The sequence below is a fragment of the Lissotriton vulgaris genome, chromosome 1_1, assembly GCF_964263255.1.
Source record: "Lissotriton vulgaris chromosome 1_1, aLisVul1.2, whole genome shotgun sequence".
In the NCBI taxonomy this organism is placed as follows: Eukaryota; Metazoa; Chordata; class Amphibia; order Caudata; family Salamandridae; genus Lissotriton; species Lissotriton vulgaris.
The window spans coordinates 1809458996-1809473694 of NC_141685.1; positions in this window are offsets into that span (position 1 = coordinate 1809458996).

Genomic DNA, 14699 nt, shown 5'->3' on the forward strand with positions numbered 1-14699 from the left:
CCCTGTAGAACAATGTGCTGCGTTTTTCTTCCGGCCAGTTGGATTCAACCACCAATCTGCGGAATGATGTTATATAAGCAACGAGATCTTGATTCCCCTGTTTAAGGCTTAGCAACTCAGTATCAGAGGAATGGGTATACATGTGTCTGTCAAACAGTTTATGGAATTCCCTCTTGAATGCTGTGCAACTATGCTATAGTGGGTCATCTCTGTCTACTAAAGGTATGGCCCAATCAGCAGCAGAACCACTTAGATACGATATTACAAACGCTACTTTAGCCTGATCAGAGGGAAAGCAATTAGCTTTACAAGAAAAATGCAACTGGCATTGACTAAGGAAGGCGGCGCATCGAGCCGCGTCCCCAGCATACCTCTCAGGGGGGGCTAGAGGAATGGAAGGAGGAGTAGTGACCTGTACAACTGATGTCCTTCCACCCGCAGCCCCTGTGGTTTGTTGTCGTTGCAGAGTATCTACCCTGGTAATCAAAGCCTGTGTTTCTACCTGCAAATTTCCCAACATGCCGGCTACATCTGCTAGGGAGACCGCTCCTAGATCCATGACGCTCGGGCAGAACACACCACGTGGGCTTTACGTTCTGTAATGGTTTCCAAGCAGGTTCCGAAGGAGCGTCAGGAATCCGGAGAATAATCCTCAGCATTCCCCTACGGCCTTCCGTTCAGATCTTCCCACAAAGTAGTTACCAGATATATATATATATATTGAAAGGCAGCGCACAGTGCTGTTACAGTGATTCTGTGAAGAAGCGCTTGAATATGCACCACACTCTGGTCCACGCAAGAGCCCCAGAAATACTATACAGATGGCCGGGGAATGGGTGGAATGAAGAAGTGCACAGGAGAATCCAGCAACAAGTGAGGGGTAACATAAACAACAAAACTGACAGTGCCCAGCAGGATGGCGGGGAGAATCCCGGCCGCCGGGCGAAGCATAAGGAAAATGGGGAAGGGTAAGGACTCTGACTATCTTTGGAGCTGTAATGGTGCCCAGCCGGATGGCGGAGATCAGACCGGGCCGCCGGGCGGAGCACCTTAAATCTGAGAGAGAGATTGGAGGCTGTACCCAGCCGGATGGCGGGGAACGTCCCGGCCGCCGGGCGGGGCACAAGGAAGGAGGGAAATATGAAAATATGAGCAAATACGGTAAAAACCGCATCAGTGGGCGTCAGGAGGAAAGATGTCAATTAAACAGTGATTCCACCGATAAGGCTCAAAGGATGAAGCCGCACACAACACCTTCGCCGAAGGGCAGGAATCACACAGGAAGCGAAACGGAACAAATGCGAACCGGACGTCAGGCAAGAAAAGACGGGACGGAACCCACAACGGAAGGAGCTAGACGCAAGAACGGAAAGCGGCGTTCTGTTGTTCTGAGCGTCAAATAGCGAATTACAATTAAAGCTACAGTGTCGGAGGGATATCGGGGCATAACAGATAGAGTGAGGGCCATAGATAGAGTGAGGGCGATAGATAGAGAGAGGGCGATAGATAGAGTGAGGGCGATAGATAGAGTGAGGGCGATAGATAGAGTGAGGGCGATAGAGTGAGAGCGATAGATAGAGTGAGGGCGAGAGTGAGGGCGATAGATAGAGTGAGGGCGAAAGATAGATAGATGGAATGAGGGCGATAGAGTGAGGGCGAAAGATAGATATATGGAGTGAGGGCGATAGATATATGGAGTGAGGGCGATAGATATATGGAGTGAGGGTGATAGAGTGAGGGCGATGGATAGAGTGAGGGCGATAGATAGAGTGAGGGCGATAGATGGATAGAGTGAGGGCGATAGATGGATAGAGTGAGGGCGATAGATGGATAGAGTGAGGGCGATAGATGGATAGAGTGAGGGCGATAGATGGATAGAGTGAGGGTGATAGATAGAGTGAGGGTGATAGACAGAGTGAGGGCGATAGAGTGAGGGCGATAGATAGATAGAGTGAGGGCGAAAGATAGATAGATGGAGTGAGGGCGATAGATATATGGAGTGAGGGCGATAGATGTATGGAGTGAGGGCGATAGATACATGGAGTGAGGGTGATAGATGGATAGAGTGAGGGTGATAGATGGATAGAGTGAGGGCGATAGATGGATAGAGTGAGGGCGATAGATGGATAGAGTGAGGGCAATAGATAGAGTGAGGGCGATAGATAGAGTGAGGGCGATAGATGGATAGAGTGAGGGCGATAGATGGATAGAGTGAGGGCGATAGATGGATAGAGTGAGGGCGATAGATGGATAGAGTGAGGGCGATAGATGGATAGAGTGAGGGCGATAGATGGATAGAGTGAGGGCGATAGAAGGATAGAGTGAGGGCGATAGATGGAGTGAGGGCGATAGATAGAGTGAGGGCGATAGATAGAGGGCGATAGATAGAGTGAGGGCGATAGATGGATAGAGTGAGGGCGATAGATGGATAGAGTGAGGGCGATAGTTGGATAGAGTGAGGGCGATAGATGGATAGAGTGAGGGCGATAGATGGATAGAGTGAGGGCGATAGATGGATAGAGTGAGGGCGATAGATGGATAGAGAGAGCGATAGATGGATAGAGTGAGGGCGATAGATAGAGTGAGGGCGATAGATGGATAGAGTGAGGGCGATAGATGGATAGAGTGAGGGCGATAGATGGATAGAGTGAGGGCGATAGATGGATAGAGTGAGGGCGATAGATGGATAGAGTGAGGGCGATAGATGGATAGAGTGAGGGCGATAGATGGATAGAGTGAGGGCGATAGAAGGATAGAGTGAGGGCGATAGATGGAGTGAGGGCGATAGATAGAGTGAGGGCGATAGATAGAGGGCGATAGATAGAGTGAGGGCGATAGATGGATAGAGTGAGGGCGATAGATGGATAGAGTGAGGGCGATAGTTGGATAGAGTGAGGGCGATAGATGGATAGAGTGAGGGCGATAGATGGATAGAGTGAGGGCGATAGATGGATAGAGAGAGCGATAGATGGATAGAGTGAGGGCGATAGATAGAGTGAGGGTGATAGATAGAGTGAAGGCAATAGATAGAGTGAGGGCGATGTATAGAGTGAGGGCGATGTATAGAGTGAGGGCGATGTATAGAGTGAGGGCGATAGATAGAGTGAGGGCGATAGATGGATAGAGTGAGGGCGATGGATAGAGTGAGGGCGATGGATAGAGTGAGGGCGATGGATAGAGTGAGGGCGATGGATAGAGTGAGGGCGATGGATAGAGTGAGGGCGATGGATGGATAGAGTGAGGGCGATGGATAGATAGAGCGAGGGCGATGGATAGAGTGAGAGCGATGGATAGATAGATAGAGTGAGGGCAATAGATAGATAGAGTGAGGGTGATAGATAGATAGATAGAGTGAGGGCGATAAGAGTGAGGGCGATAGATGGATAGAGTGAGGGCGATAGATGGATAGAGTGAGGGCGATGGATAGAGTGAGGGCGATGGATAGAGTGAGGGCGATGGATAGAGTGAGGGCGATGGATAGAGTGAGGGCGATGGATGGATAGAGTGAGGGCGATGGATAGATAGAGCGAGGGCGATGGATAGAGTGAGAGCGATGGATAGATAGATAGAGTGAGGGCAATAGATAGATAGAGTGAGGGTGATAGATAGATAGATAGAGTGAGGGCGATAAGAGTGAGGGCGATAGATGGATAGAGTGAGGGCGATAGATGGATAGAGTGAGGGCGATAGATGGATAGAGTGAGGCGATAGATGGATAGAGTGAGGGCGATAGATGGATAGAGTGAGGGCGATAGATGGATAGAGTGAGGGCGATAGATGGATAGAGTGAGGGCGATAGATGGATAGAGTGAGGGCGATAGATAGAGTGAGGGCGATAGATAGAGTGAGGGCGATGGATAGAGTGAGGGCGATGGATAGAGTGAGGGCGATGGATAGAGTGAGGGCGATGGATAGAGTGAGGGCGATGGATAGAGTGAGGGCGATAGATGGATAGAGTGAGGGCGATAGATGGATAGAGTGAGGGCGATAGATGGATAGAGTGAGGGCGATAGATGGATAGAGTGAGGGCGATAGATAGAGTGAGGGCGATGGATAGAGTGAGGGCGATGGATAGAGTGAGGGCGATGGATAGAGTGAGGGCGATGGATAGAGTGAGGGCGATGGATAGAGTGAGGGCGATGGATAGAGTGAGGGCGATGGATGGATAGAGTGAGGGCGATGGATAGATAGAGCGAGGGCGATGGATAGAGTGAGAGCGATGGATAGATAGATAGAGTGAGGGCAATAGATAGATAGAGTGAGGGTGATAGATAGATAGATAGAGTGAGGGCGATAGATGGATAGAGTGAGGGCGATAGATGGATAGAGTGAGGGCGATAGATGGATAGAGTGAGGCGATAGATGGATAGAGTGAGGGCGATAGATGGATAGAGTGAGGGCGATAGATGGATAGAGTGAGGGCGATAGATGGATAGAGTGAGGGCGATAGATGGATAGAGTGAGGGCGATAGATAGAGTGAGGGTGATAGATAGAGTGAAGGCGATAGATAGAGTGAGGGCAATAGATAGAGTGAGGGCGATGTATAGAGTGAGGGCGATGGATAGATAGAGCGAGGGCGATGGATAGAGTGAGGGCGATAGCTATATAGATAGAGTGAGGGCAATAGATAGATAGAGTGAGGGTGATAGATAGATAGATAGATAGAGTGAGGGCGATAGAGTGAGGGCGATAGATGGAGTGAGGGCGATAGATAGAGTGAGGGCGATAGATCGATAGAGGTGTAGAGAGAGAGAGGTAGAGAGAGGGATGTAGAGAGGGGGATGTAGAGAGGGGTGTAGAGAGAGAGGGGTGTAGAGAGAGAGGGGTGTAGAGAGAGAGGGGTGTAGAGAGAGAGGGGTGTAGAGAGAGAGGGGTGTAGAGAAAGAGGGGTGTAGAGAGAGGGGTGTAGAGAGAGAGGGGTGTAGAGAGAGAGGGGTGTAGAGTGAGAGGTGTGTAGAGAGAGAGGGGTGTAGAGAGAGAGGTGTGTAGAGAGAGAGAGGAGTGTAGAGAGGGGGGTGTAGAGAGAGGGGTGTAGAGAGAGAGGGTGTAGAGAGAGAAGGGTGTAGAGAGAGAGGGGTGTAGAGAGAGGGGTGTAGAGAGAAGGGTGTAGAGAGAAGGGTGTAGAGAGAGGGGTGTAAAGAGAGGGGTGTAAAGAGAGGGGTGTAAAGAGAGGGGTGTAAAGAGAGGGGTGTAAAGAGAGGGAGGGGTGTACAGAGAGAGAGGGGTGTAGAGAGAGAGGTGTAGAGAGAGGGGTGTAGAGAGAGATGGATTATGAGAGAGATGGGTGTAGAGAAAGAGGGTAGAGAGGGGGTTTAGATGTTACGAGCACGCATCCCATAGAGATCTGGTATCGGCTAGAAAGGACAGCAGTGCACAGCTAAACACATACACCTAAATTACAAAAGAAACAAGTTACGTTTGCTCCGAGGCAGAGGGACGGGGGGCTAAGTGGGGGGCTAAAGCGAGGAGAAGCTCCCTGAGCGGACATGTGGGTGGGGGAGGGGGGAACGCTAAGCGACGAGACCTCTGTGTGCAGGGTAGTGCCTGGAGACTTTCTTATCTTTAGGGGGGCCATCTCTTCTGGGACAACCCACTGTTTGGGAATACTGAGCAGAGGACTCCAGTTCTATGCGTAAAAATATACCTGTGGAACAGCACAACTCCGGGCCATAAATATACAAAGCAAAAAATAAAGCTGTTAATGCGTGGAGATCAGCGAAATACATATTTTACAGCAACACATACATTGACAGTCACAGGTCATGTAAATCACACATTACATCCACGTGTCCCATGTCCTTTGCGTGCATTTTTCCACTGTTCGATTTTGCAAAGGAGAGACGGAGCGGTGAGTCAAAGTGGAGAGGAGCAACAGAGATTCAAGAGAGGAAAAGAAAGGGATTCCTGTAGGGAAGCTTGATGGATCAGTGATCGTGGCTGGTGAGTAATCCAGGGGAGGAGAAAGGGGGACTGGGTTTGAGGTTGCGTCATCTAAAAATGCGGGAGGTGGGGGGACATCAGTGCTTAAATGTTACTACAGAGGCAGCTGCCAGGGGATAGCTTTTAAAACTAAGCGAGATACACAGTATGAAGGAGCATACCATTTTTTTTATTCCAACAGAGAGGGGCCTCGTGATTGCCAAGGGGGTGCGGTATGGGAGTAGGAATTGCAGAGGGTAATTGATACATATAGTGCAGTAGTCAAGACACCTCTGCTTGTAAAGTTTCAACCCTCAATTTAATTTAAAAGAAGCTCTCGGCATTGCGTGGCGGGGCGGGGGAGCGGATTCCTTTGAAGTCTGATGGGGGGGCGGGGGAGCAAAGTAAGCGGCTGGACCGAAATCACATTTCCTGAGGCAATCCCAGGTTCAGCGTCTGTGAGCCCTGGGGGCATGCTGCCGAAACCTATCTGTCGGTGTCCGTGTGAGAGAGACAAGCAGGGGAGGGGAGTGATATAAAGAAATGCAGAAGATAAGGGACGCCGCGAGGGAATTAGTGAGGGCGGGAAAGAAGCAGGGAGTGAGAGGACAGCAGAAGGGATGAAAGAGAGGAATGAGGCAGAAAGGCGATGAAAGAGAAGTAAGAATGGGAGAATGAGTGAGGGAGTAAGGGGTGAGCGAAAACAAGGAATGTGAGGGAAGAGAACAAGTGGAGACAAGAGATTGAGGAAGGTAGTGAAGGGGAAGAAGCGAAGAAAAAGGGGAATGTAACAAATTAAAGAGGGAAGGTATAATGGAAACATAGAAGGAGAGAGGGAGAAAAGATGGGAAGGAGCGCAAGAGAAGAAGGAAAGGAGAATGTGAGGCTAAAGGACAAAGGGAAGGCAGGCAGAGAGACGAGAAAAAAGAACTGTAGCTGAATGGAATGGAAAATACAAGAAGGGAAGGGAGGGACAGAAACAAGCTCTCGGCATTGCGTGGCGGAGGGGGGGCGGGGGAGCGGCTTCCTTTGAAGTCTGATGCCGAGGCTCAGACAAATGGTGTTATATATGGCTGGCGATGTGCACGCGCCTGGTTCATATGAACTGTACCTAATCCGCAGTTTGGGTACACTTTTGAAAGCCTTATTATAATCTCGCCAAACAAGCATTGCTAAAGCAATGCCTGAGGCTTGACCTAAAAAGTGGTGAATTCTGCATTTGAAACTAGAAAACAATTAGAGCACACTTATGAACCCTAATATTACCCCCCTGGCCCCTTATATTCCCTGATCCCTAAAATTGTCCCCCTGGCACCCCAAAACCCAAACTCGCCCTGAACCCTAAAATGTCCCCCCTTGCAACCCAATACCCACCCTGAACCGTAAAATTACCCCTGGCACCCCAACCCCATATCCATCCTGAACCCTAACATTTCCCCTGGCACCGCAAAACCAATACCCGCCCTGAAACCTAAAATGATCACTGCCCTCCCAAAACCCATACCCACCCTGAAACCTAAAATTACCCCACTGGCATCCCTAAGGCTGAAAGCTACGGGGCAGATTTACAAGCCAACTGGCATGGGTGCAAATTCAGGACAGTGAGTGTAAAAATTCAGGACAAAGGGTCAAAATTCAGGACAAAAATTCAGGAAAGGGTCAAAATTCAGGACAAAAGGTAAGGTTTACAGACATATACTATTGCACAACCTTCTCTGATGCAAGTCAGTAAATAGACAACCATTAAAGTACAAGTGAAAATAAGTTTATATTAGGTTGAGACAATTGTGCACTTCATGGTTTTTCAGTATTTGCACGGCTTTAAAATGTGCAGGTCTTTTTGTGTTAACAAAACTGCCCCCACCTTTCCAGCTCCCAGAGAAAACACCTGATGCCCGGTCTGGCCAGTCTGGCCTTGATACCACCCTCCAATGACGCCCCTCATCTTCACATAGACACTCTCTCATGTGTATTTAATTTCTTCTATAGTGCTACTCATCCCAAGTATGTGGAGCAGAGTTTTGGAGTGCGTTACAACACACACATATTATAAAGAGACAATCACTCATATAAATGGGAAAGTCAATGTATAGAAAATGTTGCTTAAGATAATGGGGCTTACAATGTGTAATCATACTTTCAGTTGGCAACCTAATGGTAAAATGCTGAAATATGAATCAGTGTGTACAAAGTGATTTATATTGAAAAGAATAGGGCATTTGCTTCTTTAACACCTTCAATGCTATGGGAATTCCCCTGCTGCGCTGACTTTGGACCTTTTCCATTAGTTCATGCCGAGCTCAGCTCGTCATGAGTGTAGCAGCAGGCTACTGCATGACGAGCTGGGCTCGTCATGAGCGTGGAAGGAGTTAAGACGAGAACCCTCACTCACCATTCGGGTGACATGCTTCATCATTGGGTTCGACCGCAAGGTACACTGTGTGGGCTACGACTCTCCCTCAGGAGAGGAGCGAGAGGTGTTTTTCACTCCAATGTGATATGTGAGTGAGGGGCAGAGTGCAAAAATTATAACAAAAAGTGTATTAAAATCATCTCATCTAGGGCAAATTTTCTTTAACCAGTATCCCCAATGGATGAAATAAAAGCCAGTGTAAGGATAAGGATATAGATGTACCCTATCATACTATCATACTAGGTCAACATGTTTCTGCCAGATAAAAAGTTTGCGGCATTCAACAGGACCATTGTCATGTCACTCTGCTGTAAATTGTGATAAACAAAAAAACATACTTCTGTGAATTTTATCTGGACCACCTTCCATCTGGTCTAGTCTCTGTAACAACAAAACATTCCTAAATAAATAAAATATTCATACACATGCCAACATGGTCAAATCCCAAGTGTACGTGACAAGTGCCAACACACCATCATTGCGACAAAACAGTAAGAAAATCAAAATTCTCCCCCATAAGCAGAACAAATTCTGCCTCTACCTTACATAGGTCCTTTGTCTATGTGCGGGTACCTACAGGAAAATTAAAACACATCAGAGGTAGTTTCACGGTCGTTTTCAAATATATAATAGACACAAAGGATAAAACAAGGAAGAATATCCCTGCCTCATATAGAGAGTTTATGTACTTTCACAAGCATTATCAAGACTCCACCCTTGCTGTAGTTCCTAAAGCAAGGGGTGGGGTGGAGCAGGGTTCACTATGCCCCTGCACATAGGCAATCTGAAAAAGCGGAAGGCATGAGTTATGCATGATGCACAGTGCTTTGACGTGGGGTGACTGACATGGTGTTATTTCCAGAGCGTTAAGTGGGATGAAAAAACTAGGGGGGTCTCTCCAAAAGGGCGTTTGATGTAATAAAACGTGTGGCTTGAAACACATATGCTAAAAATCTGTGCTTAATATAATGTGCCGCCCAACTGGTATTTTTGTTGCTTCTGTCATTGCATCCAGATATATAGTACAACAAGTAACGTTACACTTGGAACAAGTAACGTTACACCTACAACAAGCCAGAACTATTGGCTTTGTCTATGGTTGTTAGTTGCATAAAATAAAAAAGCAGCAACCATGGCTGCTACACTATAACTATAATCCTTTCCTTTCAACTTCTTTCACCGCCTTCCTTTGGCTAACTGGAGTCTCACCTAGCAGCAGCATGGGCGTTTTTGCACTTCCATGTGACAGAATGCCCTGCCCTGGACTGAGGCTGTAGGAGGCCACCACATGCTGTGCCAGCCCAGACTGATCCATTGTCATTCTGTATGTGGCAATCAGCCCCACACAGAATTATAATGGGCGGGGTGGGGCTGCTCTTGTGCACAGGGGAGTGCGAGGTGGCCCCATCAGGAAGCTGAGGCCTTTTGCGGGGAACAGCTCTGTTCCCTGCAATGCCTAAAATTAAGGCAGACGGTTGAATGGTGTCCTGCCTGACAGTGGCGGCTCCTCTATGGGGGCGTTTGGGCACCGACCCCTGCTTTCTCGCCGTGCGAGAAGGCAGAAACAAATGGTAATTATTACCGTAATAACTACCATTTGTTTCTGCCTTCTCGCACAGCGAAAATGCAGAAGTTCCTTGTTTATTTATTTATTTATTTTTAGAGTTTTCTATAGCGCGAACTTGAACCGATTAGGTTATCAGAGCGCTTTACATATCACCAGTTCCGTTACATGTTTTCACAGCAGTTTACATAGAATCAGTTACGTTACACATTTCAGGAACTTGAACCGATTAGGTTATCAAAGCGCTTTACATAGCACCAGTTCCGTTACATGTTATCAAAGCACTTTACATAGAATCAGTTACGTTACACATTTCAGGAGCACGTTTCTTTTTGTTCTAGTGAGTAGGGTTATCTCTTCACACGGGGGAAGGGATACACCTGGCTATATTCCAACAGTCACACAGGCGACTAGTCGTTACAGCTATAACTCTAAACACAGGGAGGGGATACACATGGATACAATCTAAGAATCACATAGGATACTAGTCATTAGAGTTATCTTCTATCTACACAGGAGGGATATGACTGGAAACACTCTAAGGGTCACATAGGGGTGGTAGAGAGTACAAAGGTCCACTGCAAACACTAGTGATAAGAGTCAACTACATACACATAGGAAGGGATATGACTGGTTAAACTCTAGGAGACACATAGGGGTGGTATATGGTGTAAGGACTTCAGCGAATACCAAAGCTTAGGATTATTGCAATCGGTCAAAGGTCTACTGCATACACTAGTGATTAGAGTTATCTCTATATACATAGGGAGGGGATATGACTGGATAAGCTCTAAGAGTCACATAGGAATGGTATATGGTGTGAGGTCTAAAGCAAATACCATTAATTAGAGTTATTACAATAAGTCAGAGAGCAGAGTTCCATAAGTGTGGATGCAGTCACAGCACAAAGGGAGGGTGGGAGGGATGCAAGGGTATCGGGAGAAGGAGAGGCACAACCGGGAGGAAACATTTGAGGATCATCCACGGGGAAAAGGGTTAAGGCCAAGGGCATGGTAGGAGGGCTAGAGTCCAGAGAAACTGTCCGAAAACAGCAGCAAAGTGTCGGTCAGGACAGAACAAAAGTCCAGAAGTCCAGGAGAGAAGGTGGGAGCCCAGGTGGGAGATGAAGCAAAGGGAAGAAACATTTGAGGATCATCCACGGGGAAAAGGGTTAAGGATGAGGGAGTGGGAGGAGGGCTAGAGTCCAGAGAAACTGTCCGACAACAGCAGCAGGGTGTCGGTCAGGACAGACCAAAATACAAGAAGTCCAGGAGAGAAGGTGGAAGCCCAGGTGGGAGATGAAGTTGGAGGCCAGCCGCAGGTGCGTCGCCATCTTGGAGAGCCTGCGGTCATCCGGCTCGGTGGGCGTGAGAGTGCGCAAGGTGGTGGAGGTGTTGGTGCGGTCACGCGTTGGCCATGGGGCGCTGCCCAGGCATGTTAAGAGCAGGCCCTGCGTGGCGGCTATCTTCGCTCTGCGGTCACTGGCGGCCGCCATCTTAGGTCCAGGCGAGTTGCAAGGAGGGTGGTGCGAGGGGGAGCCGCCGCAGCACTAGGGGCCAGTTGTGCACCCCCTGCCCAGATATGTTCTTGTTCTTGTCCGCATCGTAGCCGGCGGCAGTCAGCGCCTTCTTCAGGGCCACCAGGGAGACTCCCTTCCTCTCGGCCGAGGCGGTCACGCACTTCAGGATGAGATATTCTAGTTTTCTTTTCTTGGACTCTGTGCTCACATTTTTTTTCTGCTACCTTCTCCATTGTTCCATTATGTATTTCTCACAGTCTAATAAATCATACAGCGCCTAAGATCTGCTTCTGGAGGACGTAAAGACTCTACAAACAACAATAGCAAGCGTCTTAAGAAGGATCCTTCCGATGGAGCTGAGCAAACATTAACTGTTTTGTTATGGTTTTCTAATTTTTCCTCCTGCTGCTTCTTTCCGGTTAATGCATTTGTTTTGTATTTCACTTAATTGTTATCTGTTCTCTTGTCTGTTTTAGGTACATCTTGTACTATGGTCGTGAAATCCTGCTTTTATCTTTCGTATGTCTACTTGTGTAATGTATTTTGTTGATGTGTTCTCCTACACCCCGGTAAGCCCCCCTTTTAACTTGTCTTATAGACTTATTTGTTTATCATGTTTTGTTTGGAATAGTTCATCCCTTCATAATTACCTCACAGCATACTGTCGATTCTGTTCTCGTTTCCCTCTCAGTGACGTGGTTGTCTTGGTTTCTTTCTCCCGTCCCCACTACCTTTACATTGCTTGTTCTCCTTTTCTTGAGTATTATGACTAAGGCCCTTTGGCTTCTTGCCATCTTCTCTTTCTTTATACTTTTGGGAGAGATTGCTCCCGATTTCCTATCCTTTGCTTCCATTTTTCTCTCCTTTTTCCCTTCCTCTTCTCTTTTCCTTCTCTTCTCAGAGCGTATCTCTCTTTCTCCCTTCAACTTACTCATCTCACTATGTTCCTGTGGTGGTTTTGTTCCTTTTTCTATCCTTTTCTTTGGCAACAATTTTCTCATTTACCCTTTCTTATACTCTCCACACTCTCTTGTTCTCTGGCATATAAATATTTATTGCTTTTCTGATCTGTTTCGATTCTTTCTTCTGTGGTGGTCACGTAGACCATTTTCTTTTCATTGTGCTCTTTCTTATATTCTTCACTTTTTTTAATAACTGCTCAAACTTTTTCTCTTTTCTTTTATTCATTTCAAACTGGTTTACACTCTTTTTCCTAATCCCTGTCCACTTTCTAGAATGAGTGGTCTTCGCATCATCTCTTGGAATGTTAAAGGTATTCGAAGTGGACGGTGTTATTTGAAGACAGGGGGGAGTGGCTTGCCCACGGTTGTTAATACTGTCTGTTTGGGCAGCCTGAGGCCGCCCAAACAGACAGTATTAACAAGAGTGGGCAAGCTACTCCCCCCTGCCCTCGAGAAACACCACCCACTCTCCCTGTTCTCTCTGTATGCTGCAGCATACAGAGAGAAAATGAACCGGGTGGGGCAACGGCCGCACCAAATCAACAATGCGGCGGTGGAGGAGAGGGAGGCTGCCTGCAGCCTTCCTGATGACTACGAGCCCCGACGAATTCAAACGCAGGACAGCGGGAGTCTGCAGTCTTGGGACTTAAGAAAAGCGGGAAGCCAAGATAAGTTTTACTTTTATTATTTATCCCACCTCCCCTACGCCGCAACAACAGCCCCATTTCCACACACACCCCCTACCCACCCATAATGCCGGCCGCAACTGGCACAACATTTTATTTTCTGAACTGCCTCGTTCCGAATTACAAAAATAGACCAGCACTGAAATAGAAGGTCATGTTGAATCTTGATCTAAGATTACCCAAAAAACTGCATCAGAAAACAAGCATTAGAAATGCAATAGGTCTCGCAGCATTAGAGTTAGTGCTTTTAGAATTGTTTATGGGGTTTTTTGTAAATCTTTAGCATGAGGTTGAGGGTGAGTGAGGGTGAGTGAGGGTGAGGGGTTGAGGGTGAGTGAGGGTGAGGCTGAGGTGGTGAGGGTGAGTGAGGGTGAGTGAGGGGTTGAGGGTGAGGGGTTGAGGGTGAGTGAGGGTGAGGGGTTGAGGGTGGGTGAGGGTGAGTGAGGGTGAGGGGTTGAGGGTGAGTGAGGGTGAGTGAGGGTGAGTTAGGGTGAGGGATTGAGGGTGAGGGGTTGAGGGTGAGTGAGGTGAGGGGTTGAGGTTGAGGGTGAGTGAGGGTGAGGGTGAGTGAGGGTGAGGGTGAATGAGGGTGGGTGAGTGTGAGTGAGGGTGAGTGTGGGTGAGGGTGAGGGGTTGAGGGTGAGTGAGGGTGAGGGGTTGAGGGTGAGTGAGGGTGAGTGAGGGTGAGGGGTTGAGGGTGAGTGAGGGTGAGTGAGGGTGAGTTAGGGTGAGGGGTTGAGGGTGGGTGAGGGATTGAGGGTGGGTGAGGGATTGAGGGTGGGTGAGGGTGGGTGAGGGTGAGGGGTTGAGGGTGGGTGAGGGTGAGTGAGGATGAGTGAGAGTGAGGGTGAGTGAGGGTGAGGGTGAGTGAGGGTGAGGGTGAGTGAGGGTGAGGGTGAGTGAGGGTGAGGGTGAGTGAGGGTGAGGGTGAGTGAGGGTGAGTGGGGGTGAGTGGGGGTGAGTGAGGGTGAGGGTGAGTGAGGGTGAGGGTGAGTGCGGGTGAGTGAGGGTGAGTGAGGGTGAGGGTGAGGTGTTGAGGGTGAGTGAGGGTGAGTGAGGGTGAGGGGTTGAGGGTGAGTGAGGGTGAGTGGTTGAGGGTGAGTGAGGGTGAGGCCGAGGTGTTGAGGGTGAGGGTGAGTGAGGGTGAGTGAGGGGTTGAGGGTGAGTGAGGGTGAGGGTGAGTGAGGGTGAGTGAGGGTGAGTGAGGGTGGGTGAGTGTGAGTGTGAGTGAGGGTGAGTGGGGGTGAGTGTGGGTGAGGGTGAGGGGTTGAGGGTGAGTGAGGGTGAGGGGTTGAGGGTGAGTGAGGGTGAGTGAGGGTGAGGGGTTGAGGGTGAGTGAGGGTGAGTGAGGGTGAGGGGTTGAGGGTGGGTGCATTAGAAATGCAATAGGTCTCGCAGCATTAGAGTTAGTGCTTTTAGAATTGTTTATGGGTTTTTTTTGTAAATCTTTAGCATGAGGTTGAGGGTGAGTGAGGGTGAGTGAGGGTGAGGGGTTGAGGGTGAGTGAGGGTGAGGCTGAGGGGTTGAGGGTGAGCGTGAGTGAGGGTGAGTGAGGGGTTGAGGGTGAGGGGTTGAGGGTGAGTGAGGGTGAGGGGTTGAGGGTGGGTGAGGGGTTGAGGGTGAGTGAGGGTGAGG